The sequence below is a fragment of the Pollicipes pollicipes genome, unplaced genomic scaffold (assembly GCF_011947565.3).
Source record: "Pollicipes pollicipes isolate AB1234 unplaced genomic scaffold, Ppol_2.1 Scaffold_5222;HRSCAF=6170_pilon_pilon_pilon, whole genome shotgun sequence".
In the NCBI taxonomy this organism is placed as follows: Eukaryota; Metazoa; Arthropoda; class Thecostraca; order Pollicipedomorpha; family Pollicipedidae; genus Pollicipes; species Pollicipes pollicipes.
This window is the reverse complement of record NW_023596641.1, coordinates 25,035-44,087: the sequence shown is the minus strand read 5'-3', so window position 1 is coordinate 44,087 and position 19,053 is coordinate 25,035. Positions and strand designations below refer to the sequence as shown.

The following is a 19,053-nucleotide window of genomic DNA, read 5'->3' as shown; positions in this document are numbered from 1 at the left end:
GCCACCATAACCAATGCAACCATGATGGAGGAAAGATTGAAAAATGGTCAAAGATTTGTGACACAATTTAAAGATGGCTCCTTATCATTTTATGCAGGCTGCATTTTATTTTTCAGTATGGGTCCAACTCCCTATAACTTTGAGAAGCAAGTGGCTAAATCATGGGAGAAAGCTGTTTGTTGTGCACTTTGGGGCTGGTTAGCCACTCATTACTACTGATCTCCATTCACTTATTCTGTCAACTACATCCCTGTCAATTCTTTACATCTAGCCCAAGGGTATGCTATTGCCAAGTTCCTGCAGACCAGTATGTCTATGTAATAGAAGTAGCTTATGACAATGGGTCAGTTTTGTTAGGATTACACCATATGTGTTCTACTTTCTGTGTTATTATTACTTCCAGTTATGTAAACATTCTTGGAAGCTGAATGTTACATATAGTGCCCAGCACTTGCGCCCTGTGCATAAACTGAGCATGAGATGCATTTTTCAGCAAAGGTCCAGCATAGCAGCAAAGAAGCATCGGGTGACTCGCCAGTTTATGTTCAGCTTTATTTCCAAAGCATGCAAACTGGGGAACCACATGTCTGTTTTAGAACTGCTTGAGTCAACTAGTCACACACATTTAGGAAGTATTCACCTACCAGTCCCTGAAACATGGTTCAGCATCTCACATTCAGCAAAAGTTTTCAAGTGACCAAGGGTAACATTGATAAATTATTGCTTTAAGTGGGATTAACACTTAATTGTCTGCACTCATGTTATTCCAAAGATGACCACACTTGTTTCAAAAATGTTTGCACCATTGCTCTGTAATCCAGTGTTTTGAGCGCAAGCCCAAGCCTATGCCCAATTTTTTACACATTTTGTTTTATCAGACACTCATTACTGGGTTTTCTCAAATTTCCAGTGGCTACGTAAAAAGGGAACTTACATACCCAATGAAGAGGTAGATCCAACCCTCGCGCAAACAGCAATTTTACGCAAAGCGCTGTCGCCGGAGAATACAGGAAACAGGACCGTTCCCTACAGAACCACCTTCTAGTGCTATCCAAGGCTATCTAGGGTATAGCACCCCACCAATGTATTTAGTGCGTTACACTGGCCAACATTTATTCCGCTTCCACATTTATACCAGATTGAAAGAATAAAAAATATGTAGAGCATAAATTCTCAAAAAGCTACATTACAATTCACAACCCGATTGCAATTGTGGTTTGTGTTTGTGTATGGTTTTGTGAAGCTGGTCTTGGTTTGAGCCACAGGCTCATTATTGCTGAATTGGACGTTGGCTCCAATGAGCGAATGGTGTCCCGAGCATGAAAAGTACCACGCTGAATTCGCGCAGGGTTTAGATACATATATACCGGATCAAGACGCATGTGATTTACGTGCCCTGGATACGCATCGAAGCATGCTAACTCTTAATCCGGCCGACTGCAGTTGTAGACGTTTCCCCTTTTCCCTCACGCATTGGGTTGGGTGCGTTAATAGCAGGTTGACTGATAACCTTCAACCCTTACACTTCAACTCTTAAACCCCAGTGTTAACACCGAATAACGCAGAGACGACTGTCAATTGCACGCATTGCTATCACCATGAACTACGCTAGATGATGACTGGAGCAAATAGCAATCAGCTTCGCTGTCGCTACTCGAAGCATCAGGCCAGACTAAGTTGGGTTTAAATCCTGATCCAAAGCCAATGAGCGTGTTAGCTTGGCTCCATTTTTTTTTTAATGTATCGCACCGTGTCAAGACAGCAACGGCTACCGTACTGAAAATACGAGGGATAACGGGTTTGACGGTAATGATATATCTCTAACTTGCATTGCTCATATATGGAGCATTCGACTGACCATATTGTGGGCACCTCGCACACTGCGATTTTTCTCCTACACGCCAATTTCAAATGGAGATAGCCGAACATATTGGCTGGAGCGACCCTTTGGCGGCGCGCGCGAGCTGCACAGGTTAAGTCGATTGCGTTCCCACCGGCGCGACGCGGAGCGCCGCGTTGTGCCCCTGTCACGATTTCAGCACCGCACTGGTGCCCGCTCCGCGTTCAGACGAGGTCCACTGGCAGAGAGGCAGGCAAAAACTGCGGTTGTTTACCTGAACATACAACGAGAAAACACATGCGACGAGGACTGAAAGATCTTACTGGTTGGCAGGACCTTAATGATACGGAACTCCAACTGCTCATGCTCCTGCTGAACAAGGCACGGAAAAAAACTACAAAAAAAACACTGCACTTCAGTTTTGCGTTGATGACAAATAGAACACGATAGCCTTGCCGTTGTAGAGCTATGTGCTTGTATTCAACTGAAGAAGGAAACAAAAACAGGCGCCCCTAACACCTGACTCGACACAACCCGACCGAATCAGGGTATGTGAAGGCGAGAAGCACACAGCCTGGACACGGGGCACCCTAACGTGTGCAGTGAGTTCACACAGCTCTGTTCAACAAAGTGTGAAGCAAACTTCTATGCCAATGACATTTCAGAATTCCAGTCTGGACATTCACCGCCCACGTTGCACGGACATTCTTATATCAAAAGTTAGCAAAGGGGTGTCATTTCACACTGGCACGTCTTACAGTAGGATCAAAGTGAACCCCACGTAGATACGGTCCATAAAAGCCTTCCATGCCGGACAACGCGCCACGCTGCAATAGACAACTCCCACCAGGGAATACACACGACGCTGTATGACACTGCAAGCCATCGTCACCTATCGCGCTACGTCTGTGAGGCTAGCAGGAGCCTAATGCCACAAGATAACGCGACATGCCCCCAGCAGATATTTGCCCCAAGGACTACATATGACGCCGCAACTAGTCTTCGCTTCGCGCACTAGGTCCCGTTAAAGCTAACGCGAGTTAACGTGCAAGACAACGACACTGATGAATCCGCGAAAACAAGCATTCACACAACACCAGCAGCTGGTTCTCATCTCCACCCTGGGAATGTGTCCCAGCACATTGCAGTCCCACCAGACCTCTCCGCGTGAGTCGATCCGGTGTCCCGCGGCCCGCCTGCTCGCTACCCCACCTGTCCACGGCCGGCGGTCCTGCCCGCCGCCCCTACGCGTCGACGCCGGTCTGCAGCAGGTTGCAGCGCCTTCTGCAGGTTGACGACGGCCGTCGGCACGTCCTCGTAGTTCAGCGCGCTGTAAGCCAGCTTGCTGTACTTCTGCGCCTTGGCGATCTGGTCGAAAATTGAGTGGACACGGAGGAGCCGCTGCTGGCGGCCGGCGCCGGCGCCGGCGGCTGGTAAGAGCTGGCCGCGGCATGGGGCTGGCTGGTACGGGCTGGCGGGCGCCGCCGGCGGCGGCTGGTGATGGCTGGCCGCCGGCGGAGGCGGCTGAAATCCCATGACGTTGGGCCCCGAGGGACCCGGTCCGGGCTGGTGCGGCTGCTGCGGGACCGGCATTGACACGTCTCCCGTCAGATCCTCCTCTGAAACACAGCGCATACATCACATTGGCATTCAGTGCGCGCCTGAGCGTCGATACGCCGCGTAATTGCTGGGCTGCAGGCAGGGAGTGGGACCCGCAAGCCAGGAACTCGGTACTGAAATACATAATGAACCGTGCACGTCGGTGGATAAAACCTGCCGATGGCTCATTATGCTGTCAAATGAGGTACCACACTGCAAAATAATATGCAAGCGATTCAGATGCTTAGCCAAAAAGTGACCAACAAAACCAGGCATTCTAGACTAATGCGTACATACAGTGTAGTCATGTAACCATATGTTAAACAATCTTGTAGTCCCAAAGGTCTTGGCTTGGGTAGGCTTAACAAAAACGCCCGTAGCCAGGTTTGGATATGTCCTCTGATCCACATTTGTTTGTCAACACACCAACCAGGTCTCAGCAAATAATAAAAGCGTATCCCTAGTCCACTCCAATATGGCCCGGCATAAACCCCGCCGTGAAAAACGATCACTGACGGCCGCTACGCGCTAAATTGTGGTTGCCTGTGTTTGTGTGAGTGTACGTGTGTATGCGGGTGCGCGCACCCGCGCACGCACCGTCGTCGCCTCCGACCGGGCCGGGCTGTGGAGTCTCCCCTTTCTTCAGACAGCTGTGAATGTAGCGCCGCCTTCCACTTGGCGTATTGCGCTGCTCCTGCACCTCCACGGACAAGCTCACCGAACGTCTCGCACACGTCATAGATGACGCCGGCCGTGTGTAGAACGCCTTGACCACGTTCCTGGCGACGGGGCGGCGGTGGACGTCATCACTGACCGGGTCACGTGACATGGTGAGCTCAGACGTCACGTGGCTGCACGGAGCCAGCCGCGTCCCAGCCACACGGATCGCGACAAGGTGACGACCGGAACCGGCTCGGTTCCTCAGAGTGAAGTAAAAAGTACTTGTTCAAACGAGTACTGCACTGAACAGAAATGCGGTGTGACCGCCACAATCTGAAAATGTCTTACAAAGCTCCAACATCTGACTGGTCATACTACGCATAGGTACGAGCTGATCACACAATCATGTTAAATGAGAACAAGCTTCATTAAAATGCAGACTGAGTCCAGTGGCTGCTTAGTGTGCCAGGTCATGTGACACAGGTGATGACAGAGATAAGTGTTACTGCATAAACACAAAGCATGCGATGTGTTATCACATGAGATGCACCACACCCTTCCACCGCTTGACTAACTTGTTGAAGTGGGCAGCACGGTCCTCCTTGTCCGCCCAGAGGAAAAGTCGGTTGCCGCAGTTTTCCATGTGGGCCTGGGCCACTACATCATTGGTGATGGCTTCCTCACTGGCACCACTCTGTGCATTGGAATATCATACACACGGTTACAAGGACAATGGCATAAAAAAGACTGGTGGAACATACGGCACATGGAAATTCAGCTACCAACTTTGATACTGTTCTATTCACATCATTGGACTTCATTGAGGGTTACACCACATATCATACAAAAAAGGGCATAACCCATTCAAGCCACATTAGATGACATTCATGGTAAATGTTTGCCAGTTGTGACTGCAATATTACATTTGGAGAAATGGTTACAGGTTACACAGTACCAAGTGTCATCTAAAAAAAATCTCAAAAGTTTATGACAGCTGTTTTGGAAAGAACTGTCTGATGGATAAGGGACAAATCAAACCACAACACAATCACAGATGATAGATATTTTACATATAACTAATCAGACCTTCTTTGCATTTTCCAACCAGTCCATCAGGGGAAGAAGGATGGCCAATGATTCTGCTGATTTGTCAATCTGTAGGCCATTCTGCAAGGCATACAGGCGACCTGAAATGACAGCATGGAAACTTTGATCAATAAACCTGGGGATCAAATGTGGAGGATTGATATTAATAGCAGCACAAAGAGAAATACAAAAAGCTGCAGTTATTTTTAAACACATTTACAAAAGCAGGTACAGGCCAACAAAGCACAATGTGATATATTTGGGCAAAAATCCACATAACATTGTAACATATAAACTCAAGATGCATCTGATACAGAAACAAAAAGGTAGCCAATCCAATATGAAATGTAAAATCTTCAAAAGCCATGGTAGCTGTAGAACAGATGAGACCTGATGCCCCCTCTAAAAATAAATGATCTCTTGTTTGTTTTAACTGACACCCAGTGATTCCTGAAATGCAAAATTGTGGGTTAAAATGTCATTAACCAAGAATGGTTAAGTGATAATCATGTTAAAACCGGTTAGTAACCACACTAAGCAGGTTAGGCTGGACAAAACAAGGCACATTACTTTTTTAAGAAATGGGGAGAATATAGAATTGAATCCATAGAGCATGTACAAAATGTAAGCCACATCCTTACATGAAACAAATTCAGCATGGAACATTACAAGACATGGTTGTGCTTTGTGTTGACTTTGAATGAGCACCACGGTACAGATAGCTGTTATAAACTAGATCAAAGTGAGGATTTTCACCTAGCTTTACAATAACTGATTCCATACAATCACCTTCTTTAAACAGAAAACATTGATTTTCACCTAGCTTCACAACTAATTCTATATTATCTCGTTCTTGAAAACAAAACACGTTCACCTGGTTACAAACCATCTCAACTGGTGTGTTCAGGGTTACCTCTTTCAAATCATTTGTGAAATCATTGGGAAAACAAACAGATAGGTCACATGAGTGTCAAAACTGGTCCTCATAAAACTGATGCATCAAAGGGCAGTCATTGTTCAGGTGTCGATCATTGTTAGATTAGGTTAGGCTAGGTTAGGTTAGGTTTGCTTATGTTACATTGCATTGGTTATGTAGCATATTTACTTAATATCCCTGTGACATCATGGATGATTTGATATACTTCATCTGTAGCACATTCATATGATCCTCATCCCTGATTCTGAGACACATATAGTGACTGTCACTTGCAATAGCTGAATGCAGCAGATTGTTAGGCTTGATTTTGCCCTATGTTTATTCAATTTTGTGAAAAATAAATATTGCTTTCCAGCTGGCATACCATGGTCAATTGTGACCAGATCTTGTTTGGACAGAAGTGGGACACTAATTCTTATTTGGGGTGCTTTACCAAAATTTTGTGGCAGAAGTATTTTAACTTGAGTATTATGGGCATCATAACACATTCTATGAAATACAAAACAGGCAGGATCACACTTGAGGCCAGTGATGTTAGCAAAACTTGTCACAAAAAGGTAACTTACTACCCTATTTGGGACAGGGTTCTGCCTGCCCCAAACATCTCATTTTGTTTGCTGTAGCTGGCAGACTGGATTGTGTGACTGTGCAAACATCCATAATGCATTTCCTGTACTGCACAAATGTTGCTAGTCCATAATATTCTACATTGGCACCATACAGAAGCATCTTACCATGACTATACTAGTATTTTCAAAATCATTTCATCTTCAAGGTATGATCAAAGTTACTATTTTCTACTATTTCTTATGTTTCCTCTTATACAACAGCAATTGATGTACAATGTGTTCCTGTAAAATGAAGTAAATAAATGATATAGCCCACATAACAACTTACTCCAGTAAGTAACAACTGGATCCCGCCGCTCATGTTCAGCGGCAACCTTCAAGAAATGCTGGATGGGCTTCAAGATGGGGGGTACTGCTGGCAGGTGAAGCGCCATTGTGGGGCAGTGAAGATCAGGGACCAGGTGACTGAAGGATCAAAGGCCGGTAAATATAGCTTGCGCACACTGAACCAGCAGATTCCCCGCACGCTGCACCTGAACGGGAGCAGCGCTGCAGCGTTAGATAGCCTTGGCTGTGTGCCAATAGCATAGATATTTGTCGCCGCCGCGCCAGAATTGCAACTTTGATGCCTCTGATTTTAGGGTGGTGGCATTTCCAAACATTTGTGTTACGGCCACTCGAGAATACACCACGGGCTTGGTGCAAAGAATCTAAAACTTCTACCTGACGCACTACGGATGGATTGGGGAATGCACGCGGGCAGGAAGTGGCGTGATCGGGCAAATAGATCCGCAAAATCATCGCTGGCTCTCACACTGGGTACTGACCGAGTACAGGGGCGTAGTTCCGCAAAATGATTGAGGAAGAGTGGCTGGAAAGCAAGAAATTCCTCAACATACCCGAAAAACACCAACAAACTTGCTCCTATCCGGGTTTGGGCCTTCCTTTTCTCAAAATTGAGGCGAATGGAAGCTGAGTTGGGGTGGGGGTGGGAGCTAAGTGGGGGCTTGTAAAATGACACTTCCGAAAGTATTAAAAGCAAATTGGTACTGGTCAAGGATAATACTGGGGCGTGTCTTTTTCTACTTTTGAGTTTGTCTTCTGCACAGATTGATGCCTATATTAACACGAGCAATATATATTCTACCTTAGCACTGCCGGTGTCACCACCACATTGCAGTACCACTTCGCCGGTACTGTTACATCTGGTCCGTTCTAATTATCGGTAAAAAAATCGCACAGGTTAACTATACGCTTAGAAGTTAGACCACCTTATGAATGTATGAATTGATGTCCTAAAGAGCTTAAACGTACTCCTTGCAGACGCGTCATCATTTTCGTCCGCCCGTTTGGCCATCTCTGAGTGTTAACCGCGGGGTCGGGCGGGGGCGCCGCAGCATGACCTATGAAGACTGCAGCACCGGCAGGCGCGCAGCCGGAGCCTTGGCAGGGGAGTGGCACTGGGTTGACAAAGGACCCCTAACAGCAAAATCCCCCTTCCCCAAATGGACGAATGTGGTCCATTTGCTATTAGGTCAATTTTTTTATTTTCTATGACTGAAATAGAAGCCAGAAACTACCGCGATATCAATTCTGCCTGGACTTCATTGTCAATCGACTGAGAGAATCGTGTGTTAACAACACATGGTTCTCATGTGCGAAACGACCGCTTAAAATATGTCACCGGCGCTCTTCCTTTTTACGATGCCCCAGTGGACTTGTTCTAAACCAATAGAACTCAGAAGCTTTGTCAGAACTTCTATCTGGGCTGTACAGAGCTTTTGGGGACCCGCGAATGTAGAACGAAACAGTTTGACAATCTGCATTGATATCGCCAAGCCATTTTTGTCTGAAAATGTTAAACATTTTGTCAGAATTAATTAGTGATGCACTTTACTTAACGCAGTTGACGTTGCAATCTTCATTGGCCGCGCAGCGTCGATCTATCGGCTAGCGCTAAGCCGTGGTCAACGGGTGGGCGAAAATGACGACGCATTTGAGACGAGTACCTTTAAGCGCTTTAAAACATCAAACCGCACATTTAGAAGGTGGTCGGGTATGTATTTCACCTGTGTGAATTTTACACTGATAAATTGAACGGATTGACCTTAATAGCAATGCGAAGTGGTGCTGGAATTTAGTAAAAAAAAACTGGGGCAGTAAAAGAAGAATCTCTATGTTTCGTGCTGTTGTAGCTGTCAATATGTCCAGAAGACAACCTCAAAGCTGTAAGAAAGACACGCCCAGCCTAATCTCTGAATGGTGCGAATTGATTTCTGAAGACAATCGGAAGCATTATTCCGCGACAGTCGTTCTCACGCGCTCAGCACCTGACGCCTGGTTTTACTTCAAGCGGCCAACGCCGTTCGGTGCTACGGAAACTGCAACCCAGGCCATCGCTGTCTTTGCAGATTGCAGGCGCGCAGGCTCAAACCCTTTGTTTGAATTTTCTGACGCAAACATGGGATGGCTTCATTCGTTTTTTGGGCTCATTTTGGCCCACTCTCTGAGACCCCTGGCACAGGACCATGTCATTGGCTCTGTGTGAACGATCAACATAATTGTCATGCTTCCGTTCACTGACATAGGGTCCGACCAACGCAAGGGGTCCTTTGTCATTCGAGATCCCGCCGCTGTCCCCGTTGAGCAAATATTCCCCTGACCGATTCGGGACCCCTTGTTGAAACATAATATCCTGTTAGGCACTGTGGCTCCTGACCAACACAGAAGCCGCTCATTGTGTCAGGGACCCCGAACATTGCAACTCGCGGGCCCGTCCTCGTTCCTGCTTGGGAAATGGTTCTTGACGGCTCAGACGGACATGGAGCAGACTGCTCGGCTCCTTGTCGAGGCTCTATGTAATCAGAATAGAGAACCTTGATAAGAGGGCCCTAATAGAAGCCCTCCGACTGAAATTTCAGGTCGCAGCACTACGGATGGGGGTCGGGGCCGAGTCCAATCGGGCCCCTGATCTCTGGTCCCGAGAGGCCCTGGCCCCTCTTTGGACCTCCTTAAACAAAGCCCGTGACAGACTAGGGCCACTAACCGTAACATAGCCCCCTGTTATGCACTGTGCGCCTCGGCCCACACAGGGGCGCTAATGACCGTGCCAGGGACCCAGACCAATGCAAATCGTAGCCCCTGGTTTTTTTCTTCTGCTGTGGAAATGGGCCCCCGGTGTTCAGACTGACAGGGAGCCAACTATTCGTTGTTCGTGGTCTCTGGCCGACTTGAACATCCGCATCGTCTCAGGAGTCCTCAAACGGTCCAAGAGGACCTCTGACTGGTATTTCAGGTCACGACCATATGGGCCGCGATTCTTTAGTGACCTTTAGTGACCTTTAGTGACCTTTTAGTGATCTGCTCCTTCGACCGCAATATGCCCTCTAACCGGGCCTTTGAAAGCAAGTTTCGTTGGGTCACCTGGGCCCTTCTCCCGACTCGTAGTCGGCTTGGGGCCCCTTGCGAACACAGGACCTTCTGTTGGACGTTGTGGGCCCTTGACAAATGCAGGGGCCCCGACCAGCGTAAATCTCTGGCCCCCGTTTTGTAGCTGATTGGGAGGTGGCTCCCCGGCCCGTACCGGTACGGAGCGGACTGTGCGGTACTGGTGGTGCCCGGCCGATTAGACCCATATCGACTCAAGGTGTCCCTGTTCAACGCAAAGCGCCCTCTAACTGTCATTTGAAGGTCTGTCTACCTGGGCCGGATCCCTGAGTAAGACTCCGACCAGCTCTTCGTGACCTTAGACCATCCAATCAAGCCCTCGATCGTCGGACCCGGTGAGCCTCCAGGCTCTTCGGTCCTCCTCGAACACTATCTCTGGCCGACTTGGGGTCCCTTACCAGCGCAGGGTAAGGCGCTGCGGGTCGCCAACTAGTCTAAATCGCTGGCTCCGGCTTTTCCCTGCTTGGGAAATAGGTCCCCAGGCCTATGCCGCCACCAAACCGACTGTGCGTTGCTGGTTTGTCTTACCGATATACAGGCACTTTTCGATTTAGGGGCCCCTGATCAGCGCGCAGGGGCCTCCGACTGGCATTGGAGAACCCTTTGGTCCCTCGAATCGGCCCCGTAGTTGTAGCCCCCCTGTGCCCCCCTCCCCTCTGCCTGCGTTTCTGGCCCTGGATGTCGAGACTTTTGTTGCAAGTTCTGCCAGCGCGCATGTTCAAAACCACGGAACATCATTTTTCACGAATCGATTCCGACTGAATGTTGAACTTTTCCAGACAAACATGGATTGGCTACGCTACTCCAAATATTTTACCCATTTTGGGGTCTTTCACCATCAGGAGACTCTTTGGCAAGCACTTAACCTTCTTCTCCATCCGTTGCCAAAGTTCTTGTTGCACCCCTGTAGCGCACGTAAATCCAAGCACTCGTGTGAGATGAAGCGCCACATTGCCAACTGCCCCACAACTTCGAGAAGAGAGAGGTCCAAATCCAGAGACGAGCTCGTTTGTTGTTGTTTTTTGGGGCATATTAAGCCATTTCTTGCTGTTCAGCCCCCCTTTCCAACTCATTTTGTGGATCTGTGCTGTTACTGCCTTCGTTACTGTCACTGATCTGCTACGCCTCTGCGCTTGGTCATTTTGTAGCTGAAGAAACGAAGAGGATTTTACGGATCTGTTTCACCCATCGAACCTGCCGTTGTATACCTGCCTTTTCGTAGTCCATAATACACTCATAGCGCGGCATACGGTAGTTTTGGATTGTTTGCCCCACGCCCGTGGTGTATTTTCAGGCAGTCATGTTTCACTATACCCGGTCATATTTTTAGACGCGTTTTCAATATGCATTACATACATCAGCACCATTTCAACATACACGCCCACCATCATGTGGGGCCAAAGCGTCACTGGTCACATACGACGATAGGCAGGTAATACTACTTCAAATTCAGTGAAGGCGCTGCTCTTCAAACGTGACATGTTGTTTGGCAGCGCGTGCATGTCTACTTCCAGTTTCGCAAGCAACTAGCTCCATCTAGCTGGAGCAGCTAGCCTTTTGGCGTGCACTTGCGTGGCGCTCCGCGGCCGACTGCACGTTCGGAATGACGCCTCCCGGGGCTGACGCCGCCACCGAGCGAGGCCGATACCACCACCGGGGCCGGGACCGATGCCACCGTCGAGCGGGGCCGGTGCCACCGCCGGGGCCCGGACCGATGCCACTGCCGGGGCCGGGACTGGTGCCGCTGCCGAGCGGGGCCGGTGCTGCTGCCGGGACCAGGACTGGTGCCGCTGCCGAGCCGGGGTTAATGCCACCGCCGAGCGGGGACGGGACCGATGTCCTCGCCGAGCCGGGGCCAGTGCCGCCGTCGGGGCGGGACCGGCGCCGCTGCCGAACGGGGCCAACGTCGCCACCGGCCGGGACCGACGCCACCGTCGAGCGCGGCCGATGCCGCCGCTGAGGCCGAGACCGGTGCTGCCGCATAGCCCCGCTGCTTTCTGCCAGTGATGTATTTCATAATATGGTGTGCCATGTAAAAAGCGTGCTGTTTGCCATAAGTCATATTTCAAATTGTCCACACCTTAAACTGTAGCTAAAACCTGTAGCAGTTGTTTGGTCATCAATGCACTCTATCCGTATGAGCTACTCCACTGTCACTCCCGCGTTCATCACTTGGTTTGCTTGTCTGTCACTCACACAGACAAAACAGGTACGGTTGACATCAGACGCTACTGGTGTCTGCATTGTGTCTCTGCCATTTTTCTTCCTATGCAGGTGATGCAATGAAAAAACTCGCAAAAATGTCGGACAATGCAAGCCCTGGGGACCGCTCCAGCGAGGGGAAACAGGTGCATGTGGTAACACTTCGGGGACGTCAAAAGCCCGCAACCACGACATGGAAGTACCTGGTTGTACCGAGCAATAAAAGATTTCGCTTGGTGGTTTTCGTGACAGAAGGATAATTGCTGCCTATATCGGTGGCAGCAGTTTACAGCGTGCAAAGAGGAAAACATAGCACGATGTAAGGGTGGCATGTTGATCTGCATCTTTCCTCATGTTATGCATATGTATGAGTCTTGGTTATTCACAACAGCTTGCTTGAACACTTTGCTACTAATCTAGTTCCAAAACTTTTGTTTTCCAGTGGGATCAATACATTCGACTTTGGTGTACGCGAGTTATGATGAGAGACACGGATGCAAAGCGTAAATGAAGGTAAAATGTGAGATATGTGCAAATGTGAGAAAATACAAATGTGAGAAAAGACGTTACAACCCGAAGCTGTAATCAGTGGAGCCCGTCTTAACACTTTGGCACACGACTGATGAAACAAGAAACTTAATGACCCTTCTGCCTTGTTGCCTCATATCTTGAACCAGTGGCACAAATCAGTGTGTAGTTGAACTGAATGAAATAAAATGCTTACTCTGTTGTTTACATCACTAGCAGATCCAGAGGGGTCGGGGGAGGGGGGGCTATGCCCCCTTGGGTCACGATGGGGCCCCTAAGCTCTGAAGGGCACATAGCGAGCCGAACAGGCGCACTTTTTAGACGAAGCGCAACAGAATTGGACGTCTTTGGGCCTCCGGGCAACCAAGAACAGTCGTAAGCAAAAGTGAACGATCCACAAGCGGTCATTGCCTCTGATTTATTTGCATTTCCTTGGAGGGCCCTGCGCAACTGTCAAGGCCCTTTCCGCTGACATGTTGGGGCACTCATGCCGATCAGGGGCCTTCCGCAGGTTCTTCCCGAAATGCTCTATACGCTATAGCTGGGGGCCCCATATGTTAACCTGGCGGGATATTCTCATTTGCTCAGGGGCTCTTCACGTTGGTCTCGGTTGACCTACCGATGTACTCACGATACGCTCATGTGCTCTCTACATTGGTCTAAGACCCTTCCAGTTCCTTGTCACTGGCAGAGAGCGCTACGCTCCTGTTGGGCCCCCATCTGTAAACCTGCTCGGACATACTCGATAGTTCGGGGACCTTCCAAATTGGGTCTTGGGTACCTCTGATTCGAAAAGTTACGTTCTTGTCCGAGCCCCACCTGCTCAGTACAATCGATCGTTCCAGGGTCCTCTACATTGGGAGGACTCTTGGAGTTCCTATTCCTGGCAGATGCTTCCTTTTTTAATGGAGGGCCTAACGCTCTTGACGGGGGACCATTTGTTACACTGTTCGGCTGCGCTCGATCGTCTGGGGCCCCTCCACATTGTATCTTATGTACTTAAAATAATGTACTCCTATATTCTTGCAATGACATACATTTATTTATATTTATAAATATATGTACAGTTTCCCTGGAGGGCCTCAACCTCGTGTTGGGGGCCTCACCTGCTGCGCAGTTCGGGCACACGCGGTCGTTTGGGGGTCAACCACACTCGGCCCGGGGTACTTCCCATTGGCCTTTCGGGCCGTACGTTTTTATCGGGGACCCAATCTGTCAACTCGCTTGGGTACACGCGATTGTTCGGCGGCTGCATATTGGATCTTGGTATTTAAATGTAGAGCCCAAAGCTCCCGTCACGGGCCCTTCTAATAACTTCATCGGGTACCCTTGGCCTTTGGGGGCATTCAACACCGGGTCTTGGGTAATTCTTATTTGAATGAAGGCCCTGCGCTCTTGATGGGGTCCCATCTGTTAACCTGCTCGGGCAGACTCGATCGTTCGGGGTTCTCCACGTTGTGTCTCGGGTACTTCTAATTTCACTGGATTTCTATTCACAATTTCACTGGATTCACTCCAATTTCTAATTTTCTAGGCCCTACGCTCTTGTCAGGGTTCATCTTTTAAGCTGTTAGGGCCAGTGGCGGATCCGGGGAGAGGGGCACTGGGCCGTGCCCCCTTGTACCCCTCTGGGCCATAGACCCCGAGGAGCCCATACCCGGCTTGTACCCCTCTGGGCCATACACCCCGAGGAGCCCATACCCGGCTTGTACCCCTCTGGGCCATACACCCCGAGGAGCCCATACCCGGCTTGTGCCCCTCTGGGCCATACACCCCGAGGAGCCCATACCCGGCTTGTACCCCTCTGGGCCATACACCCCGAGGAGCCCATACCGGGCCGAACTGACGTCGCAAGTGAGATAGTGAGATAGTGCATGAGGTTGGTTAGTGTCATGTATGGTTGTGATACGGCCACTGATCAAACGTGTTCCCTTTCTCTTTCTCCATGCATGCGACGTCTTAGTTTTGAGCCGGATCGATGCGCTCACCAGCCTTAAGCCCAGTGCGCCGGCCGCTCATGTACTTAAACCTACGCTCTAACCAAGGGTTTTTTTTTGGCGTGGCCAGCAAATGATAATGAAGTGCAAATGAACCCTTCGAAACGGAAGAGTGATGATGTTTATTCTTATTCCGCGATTTATCTTTTTATGTGGTTTATCGCAATTACAGCTCTACTGCAAAAGGCTTGTGATGTTTGGCTCCAGGTGACAATTTAGGCTCTTACAAACGTTGTCTGTGTCGGAAAAGACACTTCCCTGTGCGCGCTATGCACCTTTCGCATATTGCTATGCATATTTTACATCTGGCTGCATAGTCTACACCAGCACAGGCCTAAGTTTTGGAAGGTAGACGTCTCTCTCAAATAATCTCTTTGGTTAACAATTCCAAGATTTCCATCCGAAGTTTCCTTAATTTATTCGTGGAATGACTGTCGAAACACAATCTGACTTTTGTCTTTTTGTACCACCATGCGCCGCAGGCCTAAGCGAGCTTTCTGATGCCGCTTTCTGCTTGGTTCTAATGTTAACAGTTTTAAGGTTAAAAGGGGGGGGGCTCCTCCTCTGGTAAACGGGGATGGGGTACTCTCGTGCAACCGAACCAAAATCATAATGATCCTCATGTGACACATTTTAAGCCCTGAAATCACCAAAAACAAAATCATGCGACCAATGGCAGCACATTTTACATCAATATCAAAGGATTAAACAATGGATTTTGTTTGCTGCTCCCCAATGTGCAAAACAGATCCCTCCCCGATAACACAAAGCTATTTAGATTCCCTCCGCCATTTTCAGGGGCCTTAAGTTACACTGAATTTCAATTTTCTGTCTCTACAAAAACCTGGACATCCATCCTGTCTCTACAAAACCTGGACAAAAACCTAGCCTGGACATCATGTCATTGTGCTAACTGTCCGGGTGATAAACTTTGGTGAGCTGGACTGCTCGTGTGTTGAAGTCACCCAATTACGTAACATGGCATACTTCTCCCGGTGAGCGTCTTACCTAATTCGGCATTTAAACCAACCCTGGGCGGCCTTTTTAGCTTCAGTTGCAATCAGTGGTCTTTTTCCTGACACGCCCCAGTCCCATGCCGTGACCCCCCCCCCCCCCCTACCCTTTTTTTAGAGCACAAGCTTTAAATGGTAGCAGACCTGAACACAAAAATGAGCACCGTGTGGCGAGTTCCACCCAGATAATTTCACTACATTCTGCTATTTTTTTGCGCCGCGCACTGATTGAAGCTTCACCATCATACTCAAGAAGAAAGAAGAAAATGTGCACTACCGTGCTTGAAAGGGGCAAGAAAATATGAAAATATGTGGCGCACCAATTCAAGTCACTGAAAATGATGGCATACTGAAAGACATCTGTCTCCGTCTGTGGGGATGGCGAGTATCTGTCCTGATTCGCACTACTGGTATGGTGATAAAGGTAATACATGAGTCATTTGTAACGATACCGATGGTCCACGGTTCGTGCATGCCAGATACAGTGGCTGCGCTAAGTCGGTACATTTTCGCGATTTTCATGTCGAGGGAAGCTTTTCTTTCCGAACTTTGTTGATGCTGCAGGTAACCTCTGCCGGTAATGACGGATAAGATGATCCAGATGATGAAGTACTGGTGTCAATCGCCCGTGCACATGCCCAAAATTCTGTTCCGTTCTGTTCAGATCTTAAAGGGAATGTTTCAAATTTGAACGTATTGAAGTAAGCATCAAACACGCTAAACCAGCCCATTTGTAACTATTGGTATACCTTAAAAGCCGAAAAACTGCTCTAGACAGCCCAATTCTCTGTTAGTAAATGTGCTTTTCATCGTGCCATGGTTTGATCATGTCATCGTACCCGGCACAACATAAGACTTGAATGACGTTATTATAACGTCATGAATGTCAAGGTGACTTTGAAATGCCCTCCCCGATATACGTTACCCCATTTTTGCGGGCATGTGGCTCAGAAACTAGAGAGGGTTAGTCCTTAAGGAGGACAAGATTGTGAACAACACCGAAAGGTCTTGAAGATGGCTATTACAGTTCAAAGCCCCATATCAATGGGTTTTCCATACAAACGTAGAATAATCGCTTTAGAGAGAGTGTTCCGCATTTGTATGGGGTTTCAAACTGAAATAGCCATGTAAAGATCATTCGAGCAGTTAACAATTCTACCATTTTTAAGAGCCAAAACTTTCTAGCTTTTAGCTACACGCCTGCGAAGACGTGTATCATTTTCCGGGGAGGCAATCTCAAGGTCACCCTGGCATCCATGACGCTATAATAACGTCGTTAAAATCCCATCATTCTATTAGCCATGTGGCAATCAATGCTAAGAAAAGTACAACCGTTGAGTCATTCCTATCGGCCGTTCGTAGCCACGTTTTCAAAATATAACGGCCGTCAGGTAGCTCTCAATTAATATTGTGCATGGTACGATAACGCAATCAAACATTGACATATTGAGGAGCATATTTACTAAACAGAGACATTGTATTGTCCAGAGCAGTCTTTTGTCACTTGAAAGCATACCAGCAGTTATAAGTGTGTTTATCTCATCATATCTTATGCTTGGTCCAAAGATTTAAAATATGGACATTGCTCTTAACCCGGCATTGATCGCGCTCCTCGGAGGCACACCATTGACCGGAGGGGGCAGATTTGACCCTCGCTTATGTCAGGAACAGCCGAGCCGAGTAAAAAAATTAAAATCGCAATCGATATCGCCGAGGCGTGCGGCCTCAAATCACACAACAAACTTATGTTTAAGCGCGTCACATTAAGGTCACAGGTCAAGGTAAAATTATAAGGATGTTCATTTAGAACATCTGACATTTCCCTAAATACATTTGATTGAGAAGTGCATCCCATGGTGTGAAATCATTGCGCCCTGATCAAACATACAACGTAGGAGGGTATCCAATGTTACGCGCGCCGTACCAGGGCTAGAATCAAGGTCAGGCCTAAAGCCAAATCCGTGCAAATGAGAACCGAAACCTTGGTGTGTAGGTCTGTTTTGTGGTCTTTTTGTTTCCGTCAGATACGAGCCATCTGAACGTGAAGTGGAAGAGTTAAGCCGCAATTATCGGATTAAACACACGAACAAGAGCTGATACTTGCTCATAAACCGCCTAAGGCCAGGGTGATATGGATGACCCGGTGGTGAATAGCGGCTGGATCGACTGTCGCGTTGCTTCCGACGGTGCAGTCCTGCCGACAGCGCAATCCGATACTCTTCAACCACGCTGCCAGTCGCGTGATCGTCAGTTTGCGTGTGAAACTGATAAACGGCTTCCGCTGCGCCGTCACCGCGCCACTGCGGCAGACCTGGGCCCAGCCGCCCGCCGTCGCGGGCTCTGGGCCACCTGTTTTTGCGTTTCAAGATGCAAACCCGATGCGTTTCAAGCCATAACTCAGTCATTATTACAGATAATTACTTGAACCTTGTTACAGGCATCCCTCATAGTCGTATCTAGGACATCTTATCTAAAACTTTCATGATTATAAAGTATGAAACCAAAAAGTCATTTGTACCCTTTTCATTAACGTTTTGGCCATTTGACATGCAAATATTTAAATGTGCCATACGGAGGCTACACAAAAACAGATTGTATGCATGGTAGACTAATTAGCTCACATTCCCCTCTAACAGATGTCAAATATGTCCTTTTTTTGGCTTCTGTGTCAATTTGTCTGCGGCTATGTGCTTTTGACAAAAAATCGGCAAACAGCACGTCTCTCTGACATTACTCACGCTTGATCTATTGAAATATAATATTTTTTCTTCAGCCCAGGGCGCAACATGCATCAAGTGACATCTACTGAAAATTTTGCAGCTGTAACTCAAGGCGTTTTTGAATTATTGCGATTATCAGACGGGGAGCAGATTTGACCCCCGTTAATGCCGGGCTAAGCTTATCGAAAAAATGTCCCAAAGTTTCCGAGCGGCTAATCTTATCCAAAGTCGTTATATTTGAAGTTTTGTTCTATCGTATGGGGCATTACGAACGACAAAGGTTCGTGGCGACCTGCGAAATGGGCGCACGGTGCAGAGATTTCTACTAGCACTGCCGACTATATTCGATTGTTATTTTCATGACCGTTAACCTGACTCAAGATCACCTCATTTCACTGCTTGAGAGTTATCGCGTATGTGTTGGGTGGAATGATGGAGGCGTCATGGAAATCAGC

The 19,053-nt window shown here is 48.1% G+C and overlaps 1 pseudogene; it reads right to left on the bottom strand.

Annotated features, from left to right (window-relative positions):
* Positions 1 to 3,014: 3,014 nt before the first annotated feature.
* On the bottom strand, positions 3,015 to 7,199 carry LOC119101970 (vacuolar protein sorting-associated protein VTA1 homolog; annotated as a pseudogene).
* Between the last annotated feature and the right edge of the window lie 11,854 nt (positions 7,200 to 19,053).